Source organism: Macrotis lagotis, chromosome X (assembly GCF_037893015.1).
Source record: "Macrotis lagotis isolate mMagLag1 chromosome X, bilby.v1.9.chrom.fasta, whole genome shotgun sequence".
Lineage (NCBI taxonomy): Eukaryota > Metazoa > Chordata > Mammalia > Peramelemorphia > Peramelidae > Macrotis > Macrotis lagotis.
Window position 1 is genome coordinate 164,362,635 of NC_133666.1, and position 24,706 is coordinate 164,387,340.

Below are 24,706 nucleotides of genomic sequence, written 5' to 3' on the forward strand. Positions count from 1 at the left end.
TTCAAATCCCCAGACACTTGATAATTACCTAGCTGTGTGGCCTTGGGCAAGCCACTTAACCCCATTGCCTTGCAAAAAAAAAAAAAAAGAATGATTTGAGTGACTAAGCTACCTTGACTATTATAAATACCCAAATTAACTATAAAAGAAATATGAAGAAAAACACTATGTGCATTCACAGCATCTGTAAATTGATGTATGGAATAATTGTAAATATCATAAATATATATAAATTTTATGTTCTTATTTTAAAATAATAGATAAAATTATAAACATATAAATATATATATATATATATATATATATATATATATATTTGCAGGCAATTATTTGTGTCTAATAGTAGCCATTTCTAGGGTAAGGGAAGGATGAAAAAAATGGAGAAAAGAAAAAATTTACATGATAATTTAGTTGTATATTTGAATAGCAAGTTGTACATAGTCGATTTGTAGTTTCATGTGTAATCATCTTTTTATTATGCTATGTTATGGGAATGCTTGTTTTATTCCATAAATTTTAAAAGTATAAAGAAAAAAATAGAGATGGGGGAGATATTACAACTGTGAAATGCTACATTCACTTTATTTTTCCTTATTTGTTTATATTTTATTTTTCAACAATTACATGTAAAAACGAGCTTTAACATTAATTTTTAAAATTCTGACTTCCAAATTCCTTCCCTTCTTCCCAATCCTATTCCCCCATTGAGAATGCAAGTAATTTGATATAAATTAAAAATCTGGGATGGCTAGGTGGCACAGTGGATAGAGAGCCGGCCCTGGAGTCGGGAGTACCTGAGTTCAAATCCGGCCTTGGACACATAATAATTACCTAGCTGTGTAGCCTTGGGCAAGCCACTTAACCCCATTGCCTTGCAAAAAAAAAAAACCTAAAAAAATAAAATAAATAAATAAAAATAAAGGATATAAATTAAAAATCTGATATAGGTAGTTGAGTGATAACTTTCAGCCATATTGTGAAAAAAATATATTCCCCATACCCCCAATAAAGATATCTCAAGAAAAATAAAGTTAAAAAAAGTTTGCTTCAAACTATATTCAGATACCATCAGTTCTTCCTCAGGGGATGGATAGTATTCCTCATAAGTCCTTCAGATTTATCTAGGGTCACAGTAGTGCTAAGAAAAGCTAAGTCATTCATATCTGATCATATTACTATTACTTTGTATACATACCAATTTTCCTCTCTACCTCTCTTACTTGAATTTCAAGATCCTTTTTGAGTTCTTCCATGGCCTGAGACTAATTTGTAATTTTGTTGGAGTTTTTGGATATAGGTGTTTTGACTTTTATCTTCTTCTGACTGTATTTTGATCTTTTCTTATCACCATAGTAACTTTTTATGGTTAATTTTGTTTTTCTTTTGTACTTTGTAATTGTGTTCATATGGTTTCTGGGTTTGTCTTGGGAGGTAGATTCCCAAGTATTTAATGTTGTCTTCAGTTACTTTAAATGGAATTTCTCTTTCTAATTCTTGCTCTCAGACTTTGTTGTTCATATATCAAAATGCTAATGATTTATGGTAATGATTTTTTTAATATATCCTGGTACTTGGCTGAATATGTTAACTATTTCAAGTAGTTTCTTAGATGACTTTTTGGAGTTCTCTAAATATACCATCATATCATCTGCAAAGAATGAAAACTTTGCTTCCTCATTGCCAATTCTGATTCCCTCAATTTCTTTTTCTTCTCTTATAGCTATAACTAACATTTCTAATACTATAATGCATAGTAATGGTGACAATGGGTATACTGGTTTTACCCCTGATCTTATTGGAAATGCTCCTAGTCCCATTTTATATAATATTGGTTGATGATTTTGGATAGATACAACTTATTATTTTAAGGAAAACTCAAGGAAAACTTAAGATAAGAACATAAAAAAACGTATTCCTATTCTATTGTTTTTATTAGCAATACATATATTTTGTCAAAGGCTTTCAAAGCATCTATTGAGATAATCATATAATTTCTGTTGGTTTTATTGATATATTCAATAATGTTGACTGAATGTTTTCCTAATACTGAACCATCCCTGCCAACTGGCATATATTCAACCTGATCATGGGGTATTATCCTAATAATAACTTGCTGTTATTAGTCTTAACTAAAATTTATTTTAGATTTTTGCATCAGTATTCATTAGGGAGACTGATCTATAATTTTGTGTGTCTGTTTTGGTTCCTCCTGGTAACAGCACCATATTGGTGCCATAAAAGGAATTTGGTAGAACTCCTACTTTTAAATAGTTTATGTTGAATTGGAATTAATTGTTTCTTAAATGTCTGGTAGAATTCACTTGTAAATTCATCTGGACCTGTAGACTTTTTCCTAGGGAGTTTATTGGTGGTTTCTTCAAGTCCTTTTCTAAAATGGGGTTATTTAAGTATTTTATTTTCTCCTGCTAATCTGGGCAAGGTTATATTTTTGTAAATATTCATCCATTTCACTTAGGTTATAAAATTTGTTGACATACAGTTGAGCAAAATAGCTCTGAATTATCTCTTTAATTTCCTCCTCATTGGTGGTTAGTTCACCCTTTTCATTTTTGACACTGATGATTTGATTTTCCTCTTGTTTTTTTAAACTCAAGTGTGAATATGTATTATTCCCTCTCTGATCCAAATCTACTGAATAGGACTTAATCAGTGTTTACTTTCTCCATTCTTTCCCTCTATTCTAATAGATCTTTGTGCCTTTTCACCTGGCATTATTTATCCACTTATGCCTAACCTCCTTTTTATGTTTTTATGTTTTTTTCTATTTATTAACTGTCTTGTACTTATATCCCTTTTATCAAATTATTCTCCTTTTATCTGAACTGACAGAAGTACTAAAATCAAAGTACTACCACAGGATGATCAATCAAAGGTCAATTCATTGATTGCTTGATTGCTTGATTGCTTGATAGACTTAAAGTACTACAAAGCAGAGTGCAATCAAAGATTTATTGACTAATTGCTTGATTGATTGATAAATAGCTCCATAAACACTAAGTACCCTCCCCTCTTCTATATCATTCGAAATACACTTTTCAAGAGTCATGAAGCACATTAAATTAAAATCGTTTTGTACCTCACCCCCTTTTCAAGTCCACTCCATGGACACATAATCCTCATGAACCATTTACACCCTCCCTCAAGAATATTCTCTCCCACACTCCACCCTTTTAGCTCCCCAACCATGGCACTTAAACCCTCATGAGCTAAAGTATACATTAAGATAAGGCCACTTAATAATCTCTTTATGTCCAACCCTTCTAAGTAGGTTCCCACCCTTTCTCCCAGTGGTTCTACAAATCTCTAAGCATCTAGTATGTCAAGTCACTTCTGATTCAATTAACTATAGAAGGAGCAGCTAGGTGGCTTGGTAAATAGAGCACTGGCCCTGTAATCAGGAGGTCCTGAGTTCAAGTCCAACCTCAGAATGTACTAATTACCTAGCTATGTGACCATAGGCAAGTCACTTAACTCTACTGCCTTGTAAAAATCTAAAAAATAAAATTAAAAATAATTTTAACTAAAGAGTAAGTACTCTAAGTACTGGGACAATCTGAAGGTCTCTCCTAAGAATTTTACAATTGGTTGTAAGGCTTGGAAAACACTAACTCTGGACCACCCAGCATAGGATACCCCAATCAGAGAAAGTGCTAATCTCTATTTGCAAGACAGAATTAAAGTAGATCAAAGTAAATGTGAGACAAATACATTTAGATTATACACCCCAGCTTTTCTCCTGGATTATTTGTCTCAAAGATAGTGGTGTCATTTTGATTCTCTTCAATGGAAAGACAAGAACCAACCATATACATAACCTCTAAATCCAATCTCTTCAATTATATTCAATCCTTTAACTATTCTAAGAGAAATATGATTTTCAAGTTGCAAGTGTTATATTTTTCCTTCTAGAGTTCTATATAATTTAATATTCTTGACTAACATTAGTTTTCTTCATTTTTTTCCCCTTTCAGGTTACCTTTTTATCCATCTCTTGAGTTTTGTATTTGGAGATTGAATTCTCTGTTCGGTTCTGGTCTTTTATCATGAAATTTCGGAAGTACTCTCCGTTGTTGAGCTTCTATCTTTTCTTCCTCACAGAATATGCTGAATTTTGCAGGACAGTAAATTCTTAGTTGTAATCCAAGGTCCTTTGCTTTCCAAAATATGGTATTCCAAATCTTCTGATCTTTCACTGTTGAAGCTGTTAAAACCTATGAAAGTCTGATTGGGTTTCCTTTGTATTTAAATTGCTTCTTTTTTTCTGCTTGCAGAATTTTCTCCTTTATTTGAGAATTCTGGAATTTGGGTAAAATAGCCCTTGGGGTTTTTATCCTGGGGTCTCTTTCTGTAGGAATTCTGTGTATTCTTTCAATGGATGCTTAACCTTCTTACTCTAGTACATTTGGACAGTTTTCCCTGATAATTTCCTAAAGTATGTTTTTCAGGCTCTTTTTTTGATCTAGACTTTCTGGCAGTCTAATAATTGGTAAATTATCTCACCTGGATATTTTCTAGGTAGTTTGTTTTCCTAAAAGGTGCTTTATGACTTCTTTAATTTTTTTCAGGCTTTTTACTTTGCTTGATGGAACCCTGTAGTCTCATAGCTTCATTAGTTTCTATTTATCCAACTCTAATTGTTATGGTTTTATTTTCTTCAATTAATTTTTGTGTTTATTTTCCATTTGGTTAGTTTTACTTTTTTGCTTAGTTGCATTCTCTTTTCAGTTGGTTGATTTGAGTTTTAGATTACTTGCATTCCTTTTCCAATTACTCTATTTGAAATGAGTTACATTCTTTTTCCAGCCTGTTGATTTTATTTTTTGAAACTACATTCTTTTTCCAGTTGTTTATTTTTATTTTTAAAGGAGTTGATTTCTTCGGTCAATTTTTCATAATTTTCCTGAATGACTCTCATTTCATTTTTCCATTTTTCTTCTTCTTCTCTCCTTTGATTTTTGAATTCTTTTTTTTAAGCTCTTCTATGATTTTTTGAATTCGAGTTCAATCCATACACTTTTTTTGGGACTTCCCAAGTAAATAATTTTTCACTGCTTTGTTCTTCTGTGGCATTGTTATCATCTTTATCTGTATAGTAGCTTTCTATGGTTAGTGATTTTTTTAACTTTTTTTTTGCCCATTTTGATTGTTTGAGCTCTACTCCTGGGGTATAGGGAATATAGACCCAAGTTTTTTATGCTGTGGTAGGGGTCTTATCCATTGCTTATCATTGGTTGAGATGTTGCCTATGCAGCCCAGGCATTGCCTTTTCAGAAGTTCATTTCTTCCTTTATATCCAGGTTCTGCCTATGTAGTGGTTTGTCCCTAATCCAGTCCTGTCTTTTGTCCTGGTGTTCTAAGGGTTCATATTTTGTTTGGGTTTGGGACCCTCCCTGCTGGATTGCTATCTAACTGCTCAGACCTATGCCACTGTCAAGCTGTTGGGACCTAGATTGCACTGTGGTTAAAAACCTCCCACTCTTTTTCCATTCTCTTGCCTTAGTTGGGCTTTACTTCCTCTACCTTCACTGACGATCCTTCATGATGTCTACAGTTGTCTGCAGTTGTAGACATGATACCTACAAGTTTAGATCTTGTCTTTTTTTTTCTTTTGGTAGGATCTAGTTTTAATGTCCATGCAGAGGCTTCATTTAGAGTTGTGCAGGGAAAAGCTCAGGGAGCAAACTAGCTTCACACTGCCATCTTGGCTCCACTTCAGAAATCATCTTGCATTATTTTTAATGTGTAGAAAGTCAGAAGAAATATTTAAATCCTGATTCTCTTATTACTTTTCCTTGTACAAAATAAATTCCTCTATATTCATTTGTATCCTGTTATTGTCAAAGTAGTTTATGGGAAGTATTGTTACTTTTTGTTGTTACTATGTTCTTTTCCTAACTGGAAGGAATGAAGGATGATGGGAAGTAGGAAATTCATAAGAGGAAGGAAGCTGGGAAACTTTGAATATATATATAATAAAACAGAATTGTAGCCCTGTGTAGTTCATTAAATTTCTTAAGAAGCAATATTCCTGGAGAGAATTTTACTTTTTTCATATTATAGAAACTAGTGAATTTATCACCTCTCCACACTCTCCCCACCTCTTCCTCCTCATTGCCTGGTGAGCTGGCACCCTTTAACTTCAGAAGTTCTATTCTCTCCTTAAAGATTGTTCATTTGCTGTCTATGTTGTTATAATCAGTCATGTCTACAGATGAAGATAAAGCTGCCTTTGCATTGTGAGTGCTTACTATAAAAGAGAGGATCAAACAATGAAGGGGGGTGGAATGGTGGCTAAGGACCAATAGCTCCTAATATTCTTTCCCTTATCTCTTCCTATCTTGCCCTTTCATTATCATTCTTTGTCTCTGAGTCTATCTGCATGTTTATATGTGTTTTTGGCTCTGTCTCTCTCTCTCTCTCTTTCTCTCTCTCTCTCTCTCTCTTTCTCTCTCTCTCCAGACTCACTTTTTCCTCCAGAGAAACAATTGAGTCCAGTGAAAAATATGAATCAGGAAGATTGGAGATGGCCCTAGATGTGAGGCTATCAAGATTAAGTGATTTGCCCAAGGTCACATAACCAGTAAGTGTCTGAAGCTGGGATTCAAATTCCTATCCTCCTGACTCCAAGACCAGAGCTCTATCCACTGAATCATCTAGCTTATTGGCTTATGCTAGGTTTAGGAAGTCTGTTACAAGAATTGTACAGATTAGAGACCCTTACTCATAGAAGATCAATGATTTCTTTTAAAATTTGGTTTTCTTTTTTATTACTATCTTTCTTTGATGCTTTATGTTTTGTTGAATAATTCGGGGAAATGAGAAACTTTCCTATCATGCATATGTAGTCCTATGTAAACAAATATGAACATGCATGCACATAAGTAACATATTCATTTAGGAATAATATCAAGTATTTTTACTTAAAACTTTTTAATGCTAACTGGACCTAAGCATTTTTATATTTAAACTATTTTAAACTAAGGCAGCTGAGGCTAAAAATTGGTACAAGAAAATTCTTGGTCGTTGTTCAGAATAGATTCAAAGCAGTAAAACAGGTTGTTCTGCATTACATGGAGATCTCATACCAAAAATCATGCTTTGAAAACTGAGTGTCATAGATAGAAAAAATAAATATCTTCCTATATATCTCACCAAGTAAAAATTCAACAAATATCCTTTGTCCTGAGAGATTTTTCTCTAAAGTCAAAGAAAAACATGAGAAATCTATGAAAGAAGCATTTATATCTATTTAATTATAAATTCTTTAGCCAATTCAACAGAGATATCTGTTCTAGGAATTTTATAAAAACATTAAGGGTTGGGGGTGGCTAGGTGGTGCAGTGGATGAAACACCGGCCCTGGAATCAGGAGTACATGGGTTCAAAACCGATCTCAGACACTTAATAATTACCTAGCTGTGTGGCCTTGAGCAAGCCACTTAACTCCATTTGCCTTGCAAAAAAAACAAACCCATTAAGGGTTGAGTGTGGAGATTGGGGGCAAAAAAAATTGGAAATATTATTAGACTCTATAAGCACAGAATCTTGTTAAATGACATTGAAGACTTGCTTGCCAAATTAATTGTTTAATACTATTTATTATAAATGGAGTGGAAGAATGAAAATTAGAATGTAGACAGCTGATTGATGCATTAGTAGTCCTTCCCTCCTCCAAAAGGTGAAGAGGCATAATTGAGAGCCCTCATTTTCATTGCAGGGGTTCTGCTCTCAGAAGAGTGGTCTATTTGCCTTGCAGCATCTCCTTAGCCAGGTCCATTATCATTCATCCCCCTGGACACACCTTGGGAAATAATATAGATTTATAATGCAATAATGACCTTCACACTAAACATAATCCTTCAGGTAAGCAATTCCTGTTACATTAAGTGCTTTCAGTTTTGCCTTGGGACTTTGACTACTGCAGTTGGTTCATTTCCAAATGTACACAGATGGTCTTTTGGTATTTATTATTACATATTGTTAATCTGTGATGATAGGGTAATCAGTAGATCCTTTTTTCTACTCTTTCCTTAGTTAATCATCCATTCAGGTTTGATTCTAATAATTAGTTTTCAAGAAAATGAATGAACAAGATTATAGAGTCTTCTTTGTGACTCTGTAGGGTAAAAAAGAATGTGCCAGGTTTTCCATCATAAACATCCATTTCTATGATTTTATATGACCACTGTAAAACTGTTCCCTTGGCTAAAATTTAATATTTCACCTTGAATTTCTTTCTGCTTTCCCCACCAGCCTTGGAGTAAAAAAGAAAGCATTTTGAAGAAGTTATTTTCCTTTGCAGAAAATGGCAAGTGTAGATAGATAGAAATTTAAAGTGAGGAAGAAACTTCTCTCAAAACTCATTTTGTTTCTAAATAATGTGTTGAAGAGCTATTAGTCCCAGAGGACTTTACCCTAGCAAAATATGTTGTATGTATTGGGTTAGCCATTAATAGGCTAGGCCGCTGGTATAAGATTAGCGGGGGTGGAGAACCAAACTTTCTGAATGGCCTAAAGATTGTGGGAAATAGGTATCAGAACAATGACATTGCCTCAGTTCCCTTTACCAGCAACTCTGACCCCTTTCCTGGTCTGCTTCAAGGTCAATGAGAAGGACTGCTTGACTAGGTAGAGTCACTCCTGGACCCCTCAACTAACTTCTGCTAGTATAGGTCCTTATTCACTGTAGCATATATAAAGGTTTGTGCAGTTGTCTGCACTAAAGTAAAGGATAATTTCAGATCTTATTCCCAAACCAGACCTGCTAAATGCAGGACTCTTGAAAATCACCTAAAGGTCACTAAACAGGCCTGTGGTGAGCATACACAAGATACTTGACATTGTCAAAAAAGCCATGCAAATCAAAATAAAGTATAATATTGGAAAAAATTAGGAAAAAAATAAAGGTTAACTGCTCATCTAGTGATAGTGAAGGCTGAAGGAAGGCCCTAATAATGTTGTAGTGATCTTTCCATGTGGATTTACAGACGCACAGGTTTGAGAGTTTAAAGAAAAATGGAAGTATGCATGTAGAATTTAGGATTTGTACTTTTAGAGGCACTGACTACTTCAATGAGATCACTTATCTGTTGATGTAATGGAGTATGCAGGGCTCTTAAGGCTAATAGAAAGCTTACAAATGATTTCTACCATCTTCAGCCCAAGAGTGATTTCATGTCTGTAGCAATAGCAATGTATTTTCCAAATGAAGAGATTCAATTTTCTGAAATGCCCTAATTATAAGATTCTAGATTTAGAACTGGAAGAACCTCCTCATTTTACATATTAAGAAACTGAGGCCCAATCTAATAAGTAGCAGAGGCAGACTCTAAATTGATGTCCTCTAAATTCAAATTCTTTGCTCATGTCACTGTAACATGCCTCTACTCATTTGCCTTTCCCACTATACTGCTTCTTGATGCTATTCAGTTGACCATTACTTTAATTATGATTTCTTTTGTTAGAAATTGAAATGATATGAAATTATATCCCATACCACACCTGGGTATTTACTAAGCTTTAGTACTACTTGACATATTACATTTCTGTAATAATAAAAATGGGTCAAATGAATTGAAAAACTATATTTTCCCCTGAGAAATCAGAATGAGTATACTTGATTGAAGTGTTTAAGAGAGGTCATAATAAAAAAAAGCTATTACCTAGTTCTTACTATTTTCTCTCATAAAATAAGACCTGAGAATTTTTTCAATCGTAAGAACACTTGTTCCTACTGCACATATTCACCCTGAACTTGCAGGCACAGATCAGATAGGATTACCTAATACCTGTGCATTCGGTCCAAAACATACAGAAATAACCAACTCGGTGGGCATCAAGTATATGAACCAGGATTATATTTTTCTTTGATCCCAGCATTTTCAATAAGATGGCCACATTTTAAGTGGTCATTGGTAAAGAAAGAAGAATTGTGGAAAATCTCCAAATCCAAAGTGATTCTTACCCCAGAATGTCTTCCCTTCATCATCACACCAGCACACACGCACACACACACACACACACACCTGAACTCCTAGGCTGTCACCATAGAAACTGCCCAGGACTCAAATCAGTTCAAGCCCCATTATCTAGTTATCATACCATAGCTAAAAAAAAAAAGGTAGATCTCTACTAAACAAGAAACAGTCAGTCAAAAAGTATCTTACCACATGACCCCTCTATCTGAAAATGCTTCCTTTAAAAGAATTGACAGAAATTTTAACTCTAATTATTCCATGTCCATATTTATGTGGATAAACCCAGTTACATATTTTGAGAGCAATTCTTTTAAATGAAAAACTATAGACATGGGTCTTCAGCTGTGTTTTTGTCTTTAATCTTAGCAAGAAATTTTTCTTTCTGTCTCCCTGTTAAGTTTTACCTATTTTTGTCTTGTCACTAAAAATAAGTTATGGAATTTAGAAAAAATTTCAAAACAATAATGTCCTTCTGTCACAAACTGTCTTTGTGAACAATACAGCAGAGTGCCCCTCAAAGGGAAAATAATATTTATTGTTTAAAGGTGAAGCTTTTCACATCAAAAGCTAGGATGACACACCCTCTGCTTTGCTGTGGATGCATCCTGTGGTGCCTTGATGTAAGAGACCATCTGTCTGTGTACTTTCTTTTGCTGTGTGTGACTGTGTGTGTGTGTGTGTGTGTGTGTATGTATTTTGTGTGTGTGTGAGTGTGTGTGTGAGAGTTTAGAAGAACAGATAAAGAGTTTGAAGTTATTGTATTGCCCTAGTAGATTTAGGAAGAAAATCCCTAATAAAAGCAAAAACATAAATTGGAATGATGATCATATGTATGGAGAATTAGTTGAAGGATAAACACAGAAAAATTTTAGAAAGTTAAATGCTCCCATTTTCAGTTTTTATTAAATATGTGACTTGCCTGTCAAATTTATTCAGGATTGTAAAGGAATAGAGAGAAAAAGATCAACTTTAAAAGGTGAGTTGCATCAAATGTGTGTATGTTTCCCACAATTCTTCCTTAACCCCCTTAGCATTTTGATTTCCTTAGTTTTTTTGTTTTTACATGAAAGCAGGGGGAAGGAAGCATGAGGGTATGTAATTTTCCATTTCTGTAGGGCCTGAAGCAAAAAACACAGCCACAGAGGAAATTCAGCTTCCTTTCAGTCATTTTCCTTCACATTTGTATTTACAGTATGTGCACAAGTAAATGATTCCGATTCGTAGTCAGAATTTAAATCTCAAATGTTCTGCTCACTGAGGAAAGAACTATAAATGCAGAGAAGAATGATGATGTATATCACTTTTTCAGTGACAAAATGGAGAGCTAGAAATAGTAAATTACCAGCAGGGTTTTCATATCCTTCTAATTAGGGAGCAACTGGAAGTAACAGTAGCTGTGCTGACTCTCTTCATTACTTTCACCAATCATTTATTAAGCATCTCCTATACAGAGAACACTGTGTTAGACATTAGAAAATCCTATTTAGGACAATAATGCTAATAACATATAATACTTAATAATGCTTTCTTCCCAAAAAGCCAGGTTTTTTTTTTACTGATAGAAAGTACTCAAGCAGGCTAAAATTTGTTGTCTTAGAAGAGAACATTGTCAGAAACTCCAGCATTAAGTGACTTATTCAAGGTGATCTAGCCATTAACTCCATTCAGTCTAATTTCAAACCCAACACTGTGGCTGTTACTTTTTTTTGTTTCAACTCCACTGATTAGATAAAATACTCACAGGAAAACAGATATGATTCATTTAATTCTGAATAGGCATTTTATGTCTTATATTTTCAAAGAAGCATTTTTCTACATTTAGAAAATAGGAGCACACTGTATTAGAGACAAAGACAAAATAAAGATGTAACTAACTTCAACTGGGAACTAGTGGTCACAGAGGATAATCAATGAAATGAGGAAGTCTGGGGTGTAAGCAAGAATATGATTGAAATAGGCAATATTTCATAGTGGTAGGTAATGATTTAGATGAGATAGTATAAATCAATAAAAAATCATTTATGAAGCAGTTAAAATGCATCAAACATTGTGTTAAAAAATAGTGATACATAAAAAAGGACAAATAGCCCTGGCAGAGGAGGAAGAGGAGGAGGAGAAAAGGAAGAAAAGGAGGAATAGGAACAGGAAGAGAAAAAGTAACAGAAGGAGAAAGATGAGGAGAAGGAAAGGGAGAGAGAGGACAGGGAGGAGAAGGAAGAGAAAGAAAAGGAGAAGAAACATATTTATAAATTGCTTACTATGTGTCAGTCACCTTAAAATTATTATCTTATTTGATCCTCACAATAACCCTGGAAGGAAAGTGATATTAAGGCAAACAGGGGTTTAGTGACTTGCTCAAGGCCATAGAACTAGTATTTGTTGTGGAATTTGATCTGATCTCACTGACTCCACTGCACCACCTAGATAGGAGACTTTAAAGGAGAAGGCATTAGAAGATGGAGAGATTATGAAGAATCTGCTGCAGAAAATGTTATTATAGCTGAGTTTTGAGGGAAGCCTAGGTTTCTCAGAGTCAGAGGAAGTGGGATAGAAAATGGAATAGAATAAATATTTAATAGGGATATCATTATCATAATCAAAATAGCTAACATTTAAGTACCAGGAATCAGGCTGAGAATTTTACAGTTCCCGATAGATAGAGTGCTAGACTTGAAATTAGGAAATCTTGAATTCAAATTCAGGACACTTACTGACTGTGTGACCCTAGGTAAGTCATTTAACATCTTCCTCAGTTTTCTTAACTGTCAAATAGGAATGATAATAGCATCCATCTCACAGAGTTGTTGTAAAGACCAAGTTAGAAAATAGTCATATTCACTCTAGTGCCTGGAACATAGGTACAATATAAATGTTGTCGTTACATTGTTATTATTATTATTAATATCTCCTTTGATCTCCCAGAGAAAAAGTCATTTTAAAAAGTCATGGAAGGGGCAGCTAGGTAGTGCAGTGGATAGAGCACTGGCCCTGGAGTCACAAGGACCTGGGTTCAAATTTGTCCTCAGACACTTAATAGTTACCTAATTGTGCAACATTGGGCAAGTCATTTAACCCCATTACCTTGCAAAAAAGAAAATCATGGAAATAGGAGATGGAATATTGTGCATAAGGAATAACAAGATAGCTAGGTTGTTGAGCATGTAGAGGAAAATCACTTTGACACAAGGAGAGAATCATTCTCTAGGAAGAATGTAGGGAGAACTTGAGACAAGGAGCCCAACTAAAAAGTGAAAGGTGATCAGGCTTAGGTTATCAGGCTTAGAGTTATAGCTTTGAGTGGAGAGATAAAGATATGCATGAGTGATATTATGGAGGTAGAAGCAACAAGATAAAGAAACTGATAGTATACATGTAAGAAATGATAAACCACTTCTCTATCTTTGCTGAGAGAATCCCACATGGAATCAGAAGAATCAGACACAACTGAAACAACTGAAGAACAACATCAACAATAAAAAAGTAAGTAGTTGTATGTACACATACTTTCATACATCTATGCAGAAATGTGTGTTGGTATACACATGTATGCAATTTTTCCCCAAGCTCTATTACAACATGTCACAAAGTATATGCTAGTCTTTATTGGTAGTACAGGCTTTTTATCAATACTTCACTATACTAATAAAATTATAGTTCAGATAAAAAATAAATACTTATGTGAGCATTTTAATCAATTACCAAGCACTGTGTGTGTATTTTTCCCACTCAAATGACAAACACTATAGGAATCTCATATATAATAATAACATTTATCACATATAGTATAAATAGTACATTGTATGTAGTATAAACATTACATATTTGTAAATAAGCATACTATAAACCTTACATATGCATTATTTTGTCATTTAGTTATTTTTCAGCTGTGTCTGACTCTTCAAGACCCCATTTGGATTTTTCTTGGCAAAGATTCTAGAACAGTTTACCATTTGTTTCTCCAGTTCATTTTACAGATGAGGAAACTGAAACAAAAGGGGTTAGGTGACTTGTCCAAGGTCATTCTAATGCACTATACCTAGTCTGTGCACTATACCTAGTAAGAAAAAAAAGTTCAAATACAGCTTCAGATACTTCCTAACTGGTGGACCTTTAACAAGTCCTTCAACTGCTCCATAAAAATAGATAATCCATAAAAAGAGATAATAATAGTACCCACCTCCCAGCACTGTTATGAGACTCAAATGAGATAACCTTTGCTAAAATCAGTAAGTACATTGCATATAGTAGGTGCTATATAAATAATTATTTCCATATATGTATACATTTTTATATTTCATATGAGATACACATCCAAACAACTGTGATGAGTGTGTATGAATTATTACTCTAAATCTAATATCACTGATTCCTCTTCCTGCTCCTGCTCCTCCTCTTCTTCCACCTCTTCCACTTTTCCTTTTCTTCTTCCTCTTTCCTTTAAGTAATCTAAGAGTAGGGCTTATGAGGGCAAGATGAGTAATAGGAAAAGGAGACAAAGAACCCAAGACAGGAATAAACTATTTCACCAAGGGGTCTAGTGGAAAAGAGAAAGAAATGTAGCCAGTGTAAGAGTGATGACCCGGAAAGAAGTAAAGAATTGAAGGATTGGAGATCATAGTGAGTACAAAAAACATATTTAGGAATTATAAAACAGAAGACAAGGTGAAATGCCAATAATTTATTATGAGCTAAAGGAATTTTAGAGCTCATAGATAATGGAAATATTATTAAACAATTAAATCAGATTAGAAAAAAGCTTGACAAAAATCAAGAAATGTTGAACATATGTATCATAGAATGAAATTTCCTAGTTACTTCCTGCACTCAACTTCTTTTTCAAGTTAGAGTCCATTTACTATCTCTTTAGTTTATATATTTGACCTATGTGAACTTGTCAACCCAAAAGTTTGAAGAATCATACTAAACTTTATGTTTTTTTTTATATTTTTTAAAATCCAAAATGGATTATTTTTATTACATTAGATTAAAAGGTTCGTACAAACAAAACCAGTGTAACCAAGATCAAAAGGAATATAGTAAATTTGTTAACAATTTTTACAACTAATGTTACTGAAAAAGGACTCATTTCTAAAAGAGAACTGAGTCAAATTTATAAAAAAGCAAACAAATCAAGTCATTCCCGAACTGACAAGTGTTCAAAGGATATGCAAAGGCAATTCTCAGCTGGGGAAATCAAAATTATCTATAGTCATGTGAAAAAACTGCTCTAAATCATTGTTTTTTTTATTATTTTTTTCATGTTTTTCTTTTTTATTCTCATTTTGTATAAATGTTTATTTACATTAATAAAATATTCTTGTTTAAGAGTAAACGAAATACCCCCTCCCCCCATAAATATAGACTTGCTTGAGCGATAAAGTAAAGGGGAGAGAAAAAAATTAAAATTAAAAAAAATAATAGTAATAATTATAGGTATGGCCAGGTGGCGAAATGGACAAAGCACCAGCCCTGGAGCCATGAGCACCTGAGCCCACATTGAGCCCCGTAGACCCAACAATCACCCAGCCATGTGACATGCAAGCCACCTGATCCCCACTGCCCTACAAAAACCAAAAAGATGGGGAAAAAAAGACCCAAAATAAAATAAAATAGTAATAATAGTAGGGGTGGCTGGGTGGCGGACATAGCCTTGGCCCTTGAGCCAGGAGCACGCAGGTCCAAATCCGGCCTCAGACAACCACCAATCACCCTGCTATGTGTCTCCAGGCAGGCCACCCAGCCCCATTTGCCCTGCACCCTCCCCCAAATAATAATTTTTAAAAATGTGCTTCAGTCTTTGTTGCAACACCAAAAACTCTGTCATGGGTGGATCACATTCTATATGGTAAGTCCATAGCAAAAGTTACTTCCATATTTTTCCAATGTTGCCATTGCTGATCGCAACTCCCTCCTTTCTTATTTCTCTGCTACCATGTACTATATTTTCTCTCTCCTTTCACTCCAACTCTGCTGTAGGGTAGCTGAGTGGTGCAGCAGACAGATCCCTGGTCCTGGGACCAAGAGGCCCTGAGTCCCCATACCACCCATTAGGCCCAGCATCCACCTGGCTCTATGGTCCTGGGCAGGCCATCCAATCCCAGCCCCTTGCAAGAAGTAAAAAAAGAAAATGTGTTATATCTGACCACTGTCCCTCCATGGTCCATCCTCTCCTCCTTTATTCACATCCCCACCCCTTTCCCCTGCTCCCCCCTCCTTCTTACTCCAGATGTCTATACCCCATTGAGTATATATGCTGTTTCCTCTCCTAGCCCCCTCTGATGAGAGCAAAGATTCCTTCATTCCCCCTTGCCTTCCCCCCTTCTACATCATTGCAATAGCTCATTGTAATAGAGAAAAATCTTATTATATGAAATATCTTGGCGTATTCCCCCTATCCTTTTACTTTCTCCCATTACATTTCCCCCTTTTTTCTATTGACTCCATTTTTACACCATATTTTATCTTTGAATTCAGCTTTCTCCTGTGCTTCAACTATAAAAGCTCCCTCTACCTGCTCTTTTAACTGAGATGGTTCATATGAATATTATCAGTATCATTTTTCTGTACATGTAGTTCATCCTCACTAAGTCCCTCATATTTCCCCCCTCTCCTCCAATCTCCATGCTTCACCTGAGTCCTGTATCTGAAGATGAAACCTTCTGTTCAGCTCTGGCCATTCCAAAAGGAACATTTGAAATTCCCCTGGTTCATTGAAAGTCCATCTTTTTCCCTGGAAGAGGACATTCAGCCTTGCTGGGTAGTTCATTCTTGGCTGCATTCTAAGCTCTTTTGCCTTCCAGCATATTGTATTCCAAGCCCTACGAGCTTCCAATGTAGTTGCTGCTAAGTCCTGTGTGATCCTGACTGCAGCTCCATGATATTTGAACTGTGTCCTTCTGGCTGCTTGTAATATTTTCTCTTTGACTTGGGAGTTGTTGAACTTGGCTATAATATTCCTAGGGGTTGATTTTTGGGGATCTCTTTCTCAGGGGGATCGGTGGATTCTCTCCATTTCTATTTTGCCCTCTGCTTCTAGAATATCAGGGCAATTTTCCTGTAGTAATTCTTTGAAAATGATGTCAAGGCTCTTTTCCTGATCTTGACTTTCAGGTATTCCAATAATTATTAAATTATCTTTCCTAAGTCTGTTTTCCATATCAGTTGTTTTTTCAATGAGATATTTCACATTTTCTTCTAATTTTTCGCTTTTTTGGTTTTGAAGTATTGATTCCTTATATCTGGTAAATTCATCAATCTCCCTGAATTCTATTCTTTGTCTGAAGGATTTGTTCTCCTCAGAGAGTTTCTTATCTCTTTTTCCATCTGGCCAATTTTACTTTTTAAAGCATTCTTCTCCTCCATGACTTTTTGAACTGTTTTATCCATTTGACCTAAGCTGGTTTTTAACCTGCTATTTTCTTCAGCATTTTTTTTTTTGGATTTCCTTGACTAGGCTGCTGACTTCATTTTCATGTTTTTCCTGCATCTCTCTCATTTCTTTTCCCAGTTTTTCTTCCAACTCCCTCATTTGATTTTCAAAGTCTTTTTTGAGCTCTGTCATAGCCTGAGCCCAATTTCTGTTTTTCTTGGAGTCTTTAGATATAGGAGATTGTGCTTCCTCATCTTCAGACTGAGTATTTTGATCCTTCTTGGGCTCATTTTCAAAATATTTCTCAATGGTGTTTCTCTTATTTCTCTGCTTGCTCATTTTCCCAGCCTGGGCCTGGTTTTGGGGGACTTCCTGAACTTTTGGGACACTCCCACAAGGATCTCAGTGTGTGAGGTTCTGTCCTCCCTCCTGTTCTGGGAATGACCATAAGCGCCCCCCTCTGCAATGGGGCTGAGGTGGGGGGGGTCCCTTCTGTTCTATGGGGGGGCCTAGACTGCAATCAGGTTCTGAATGTGGTCAGAACTCCAGCATCTTGTTCCAGAGGCAGAGGACAGAGCTCTGCAGTCTCTCTTCACTCCCCTCCCTCAGCTCAATGGGCTCATGCTCTGGGGGCTCCTGCTTAAGGGCTCTGCCTGCTTGTTTCCAGATCTGGGCTGCTGAAACACCTTGATGCTTGTTGTGTGCCCTGAGGGCTGGGCTCCACGTGCTCGCTCTGGCAGAGGTCCCCCGCTCTTCCCCCACTTTGTGCCCGGTGCTCCCCGGGGTGTAGCTCCAGAGACTCCCCCCCACTGCTGTGAGCTGGGGCTCCCAGCAAGGCAGTTCTCCTACTCAAGGTAACCTGGAAAAGAGCAGAAAGGCTCTGCTCCCCAGGGTTGGAAGGTGGCCCAGCAGAGGGGTGGCCCGCCAGAACGAAAGAACTTCAGCCCTGGGGCTACCTCCCAGAGGCTGAAGTTCTTTCGTTCTGGCGGGCCACCCCTCTGCTGGGCCACCTTCCAACCCTGGGGAGCAGAGCCTTTCTGCTCTTTTCCAGGTTACCTTGAGTAGGAGAACTGCCTTGCTGGGTCCCTTTGTGGGTTCTGTCTCTTGCAAGTTTAGTTAGAGTCCTTAGTTTATAAGTTTTATCAGAGAGCACCTAATACTGGATCCTTTCTTGTGGCCATCTTGGCCCCACCTCCATTTATCCATACTATACATTATAAATGCTCCTGAGTTAGAAAGATCAGCCTCAAGATTTCTCCCCACCCTTATCTGAGAGTTTCACCAATGATAGGTACTTTTGCTCTCTGATTAATCCTTAATTCCTATGACTATTTCTGGAGTAGAGAAGAAAAGGACCTCTTATATAAACCCCAAGTCATATGAGTCTCTCATCATCCTCCTACATTTAATCATCCTCTTAGAGTTCTAAGTACAATTAATTTCTAGTGGTGCACATGAGCTATCAGTTGATTTTCTTGCTGTTGTGTTTCACAAATAAAAAATGCTAACTTATTGTTCTTTAGCTTTCAAATCTTCCTGCATAAAAAGGATAAGATGATATTAGTGTAATCTGAGCTTATCTAGGCAGGCTCAGTGTACTTAAAATGTCCAGATTTCCTAAATGTAGACTTCTTCTAACTCTACCATATTCATGGGTATCACCTCCTTTGATTGACTCCCTGTATCTTTAAAACAGTCTGAAAAAGTCACTCCTTGTTATGCTTCTATTTTTGAACTCTGTTTTCTGCTAAATCTACAGCATGAAAATTACAGATTACCCATAGCACTGACTTCATGAACTGAGCTAGAAAGAGGGAAAGGACTTCCCTCCTTGCTCTCCCTCTTTTACCTCAACTAAGAAATGGATTTGGAAATATTTATTTCTCTTCTTTTCTTTTTTTGTCCTCCTAAGTTTAAGGTGTGGCAGATGGAAATTAATAATTTGATCCATGACCACCTTGGAGCCAAGATTGTAGGTAGAATGGTATAACCAGTCATCCCAATATGGAAGCCCAGAGAAGGCAGAGTGCCTGTAAGTCCACTGAGAAAATTTTGAATTTGGAACTGGGATTGTGCTCTAGAGGAATTGAATTTAACTCTAAAACCTAATCCCCTTATCCTTCCCAGAGACTTACATAATATAGAAAAAATGGGGAGGATTGTGCCTCCCACATGCTAGGATTCTGACTATTGGTGGTTTAATAGAACTGAGGTATAGGAGACCAGCACCTACATTTGGTGAACACTGTTGATTGAGACCAGAGTCATTGGCAAAGAGCCTGTATATAACTAACTAATCTTGAATTTAATGGAGGAGGTTGGGATAGTAGAAGTGGTGATAGAGCTAAACTCTAATCTATTTGACCTTGAAGCATTTGGGATCAAGGTAGCTTGTGTTACATTAAAGCATGGTGGAATTCTTTAAAAGGCTGATAATTAGGAGCAATGGACCCAGGATCCATTTCTAACTTACAGGATAATTATAGTATTTAAGAATTTTACTAAATGTAGTTAGGATGAGCATAATTTAACTCACAGGAGAGTTAAATCCAGCAAGGGTATTCAGGGGTAACATCTAATTTATTTGATCTGGAACTGAAGATTGACTGAGAAGACAGAGCTATTTAATCTCCTTATAACTGGGACTATGTTAAAATGGTTGGTGACTGGGTATAACAGGAATAGGTTCTCTTTACATAAGGAGACCCCTATTGCTTTCTCTCTTTTCTCTATCCCACACATCTGCCCTATATGAAGATTATATGAAAGAACTTTGGAAATGTTTCTTCTCCTTTTGGATGCTTTGTCCTTTTTGTATGTTTCCTTTGCATTGAGCTTCCATTAATGAGAGAGTACTATGAAAGAAAGGAAGTTGAGGTGACTTCCCTAATCATTCCCCCCACCAAAAAAGTAATGATAACTTACAGAAGAAGCATAAAACAAAAAAAAATCATACTTGTTCATTGAACCCATATTTCCTGGATATCTATTTCCTTTTAAGTGTTTAGTGACCCTAAGATATGGACATTTCAAAACATGGCAATTAATTTGCAAGTCAAGAGTTTTAAGGTTCAATATTTAGGTGTCAACTAACCAGAGAGAGATTTTCATTAAAACATGCTTCTCTGAGGAGGAAAAGATGATAACCACAAGAAACATGGTGGGACTGTACGACTAAAACTTAATAAGCAGGAGTGGATTTTGCTAACCCTCCAAGATAATTCCATTTCCACAAAAGGTCTTTGTTTTTCAGAGGATTTCTAATATTTTTTGAGTGTTGTGGACTTCTTCTGTATCTATTCTACTCTTATACTTTCCAGTGACATGCAGGTGTTCTGAAAGGTTGTAACAACTTGGTATAATCCTTAAAAAGTCAAAAATATTCAAAAAGCATGAGTATGGTCTATATAACACAATTAATTTATTTTCCGAGAAACAACCTAGCTGTGACACAAAGTGATATCATTAATAGAGTGATCATCTAATCCAGAAGTGGCCATGACAACCCATAACATTAAGATAGCATGCTTTTAAAATGTTCTCAGGCCAATGTGGCCCTGTTCCATATCTGTAATGGCAAAATTAAAGGAAAGGGTGCAGAGAGTGCTGAGTGGAGTTTTTATATACAATCAGTGAACTTCAATTTGACTTCTGTTCTCTAAATATGAGATCCTTGTCCAATGATTAATGAGTTGACATATTGTTGGATGAACTGAATTATCTCTATATTAATATGCTTCCTAAACCAGACCATTCTTCCTATGTCAAATTGAAGTGGCATAAAATTGAAAGGATGGTTTGTAGTGCTTCATGGAGATGAAGAATTGGAAATAGATTTTATTATATGCTCATGGGCAAGGAAAAACATCATTTCACCAATATTTCATTTTTATGTATTATAGTAATATAATAAGTATCTTCCAAAATTCTACCTTGAAAATATACCTGTAATTGATGCTAATATTCCAAAACAGTTGCTGAAGTTGAAGTGGTAGAGAAATTCTATGAAGAACTTCATTATTACATCAAATTCTATTTGATGACCAATACAAAAAAGAAAAGTTAAGAATCAGGAAAAATATAGGGGAAATCATGATTTGGGAAAAAGATATGGAAGGGACCAAAAATTTCTTTATACCAGAGTTTTCTGACTCTATATCTTTAAAACTTACTTCAAAAAAAAAAAGAATTGTGTTAGATATAAGTTCTGGATGTAGCAAGAACTAAATAATACCCTAAAGAAACAAATTCAAACAAGAAAAGATAGTATTATTATGGGAGTCATTCTTAAACAAGCTGTTTGTATTTAGTCATACTAGCAACTTCTCTGAGTTCAAATCAGAATTAGTTTGACTTGTTAAAAGAATACTGAAAAAAAAATTATGGCAAACAAAGTGATTTAACCATGAATTTTTTATTAAGTAATTAAAGTAAAAACTGTGAAATGAAAACAGAAATAACAACGATTTTGATTATAATAATTTTATTGAGAGTTTTAAGAAACATAAATTATTTGTCCAATTAAGGTGATCAATAAAAACAAGCAAAGTTATTTCACCAACAAATATTTGAAGTTTTTCAAATGGAGAGAAATGTCTACAGAGGACAACACCTAGCTAGAATATTAATTTATTTGAAAATCTTACCAAAAAGAATGATGACTGATTATGAGTAGTTACATCTCCTAAAGCACAAATAAGTATTGAATAGAAAAATCAGGTTAAAGAAGTCTTGGTTAATACAGGCAACGAAGCAAAACTTCGCATAAGCATTTAAGGATTGAACTGAAAAGACAAGCAGAAGATAAATGAAAAAGATTTGAAAAATCTATTTTAAGAGACTCTTTAACAAGAATTAGAGCTACTAGAAGGCACAGTGGATAGAATACCAGCCCTGGAGTTAGGAGGACCTGAGTTCAAATCCAATCTCAGACATTTAATACTTATTTAGTTGTGTGACCTTGGGCAAGTCACTTAACCCCCTTGCCTTGCAAAAGCCAAAACAAGAAAGAAAAGAAAAGAAAGGAATAGTAGAACCACAACCTCTAAAGCAATAGATTCAGATGTGTTTATAAATGTAGATGAAAGGGTTGGGGAGGAAAGGGAAGCAACCATATTGTGCCAATTACTTATTGAGAAGATTCATGCTGGAGGCCATACAATTAGGTCATTGAGAGACCAATTTGATACAAGGAATCATCAACATTCTTGATAAGATCATAAGAAGGGAATAAGCAGATTTTCCCAGGTGGTGTTCAACAACGAACTATATTTTTACCAATTCATAAATGGCTAAAAGACATAGAGAATAAACTCCCAGTTCAAAAAAATGAAAAATTTTATTAGTATAATAAGTCAATGCAGTGGATAGAACACTGGTCTTGGAGTCAGAAGGACAAAAGTTCAAGTCCAGCCTCAGACACTTGAGTGCATATCAAAGATGAATATATATATATATATATATATATATATATATATATACATATATATACACATATATACACATATATGTATATGCATGTATGTATTAGGATGTGCATACAAATACATATATATGAATCTATAGATATGTGTGTATACATATATATATATATATTTATAAACAAGCACAGACAAATATATCTATAGGAATAGGTGTTAATATAGATATAGATGTAGTTGGCAACTAAGTGGTACAGTGGATACAGGAACCAGACCTGGAATCAAGAGGACCTGAGGACCTGACATGTGACCCAAGTCACTTGACATTTATTACTTGTGTGACCTTGAGCGAGTTACTGAAAACTTTATGGCTCAATTTGCCAGCACAAAGCTATCAATTTGAAAAGGTAAAACCCTCAGAGTTTCTGGCCACAAAAGAAAACAATTGTTATATACACCCATTCTAAAGTATCAAGACCTAAAAAATGAGTCACAGAAGCATGGATTGAATCTATTATTCATCACTGACTAAATATCAGATTGATTTGGCTTTAAAGATAAAGTCAAGTAGCTCCATTTAAACACTATGGGCTTTTTTCAGAACTATATTGAAAGAAATAAAAAATGAAAACTATGTTGGACAAAAAGTTCTATATGCAGAAGTGAGTGTATGTGTATGTGTGTGTGCCTGTGTGTGTGTGTGTGTGTGTGTGTGTGTGTGTGTGTGTGTGTGTGTGTGTATAAACAAGGTGGGACACAAAAATCAAAGGTCTCCACTTTAAGAGCATTAACAATCCTAATAATAGTCAAAGTTCTTTTTTGTGTAAGCCCTTTGAATTTCATACTTTCCTGATAATGCTGTGAAATAAGCAATAAGCAACCCAATTACCTTATAGAAAATATTTTAATATTTATTATTTATTATTTCTTACCTTTTAAAGACCAAGAATGATAAAAAAAAATGGGGGAACTATCTTGATCATTTTTTTCTATACAGAGATTTATTGATAGACAAGCTATGACTGATAAGGAAAAAGAGAATACTTCCTTCCTCATTTTTTTTTCATTAGTCTATAGTGAAGAGTCATTAAGAAATATTAGGCAAGGGACAAGTAAAATTGGAAAGGTTGCTATAAGAACACATAAAACTGATATATAACAATAACTGCTCATTCTTTTTATTCCATTTTTTTCCCATGGTTGTAGTCCATCATGCCCAATGAGAATTTAGAAAACTATTCTTTAATAATGAGGTTAGAGAAAGAAATGTTATAGGGAAGTCTCAAAGATATTTCTCTTCAAAAGAAAATAGCAAATTAAAATTGATTACATGAAAACATATTCCAAGTCATTAATAGCAAGAAAAACTAAAATATATAATATTTTTTCATACTCTTAAGTTGACAAAGCTGATAAAACATGGAAATTGATCAAGTTAGAGGGCCAGTGGTGAAATACATGCTTCTCAAGCTTCACAATAGTTCAACTATTATGGATAACAATTGGGAATTATGTGACAAAAATGAAGTGGATATTTCAAATAAACCATCTCTCTATAAGGAAAAAATGTACAGATGAATTTTAACAATAAAGAAAAAGAGCAGTATAACCTTGTACCAGACTTCTATATCTTCCCTTGAATAATGCTCTACTGTGATTCACAAAAACCAATATTGAAAATCTACTACTCTCCTCATTTTCCAATCCTTGGGAAACTTTTCACTGTCTGAGATAAAAAAAAAAATGTAATGAACTTTTGACTCACTGATCCCATTACTGAGGTCCAAAACTCCAAAAAAGTCAGGCAGAAATAAAATATTATACAGCATTCCTTCTGGTAGCTTACAAAGGAGAGGAAACAAAATGTGTACTCAATAACTGAGGAATGGCTGAAATAAGAGTCCCATATTATTCAATTAT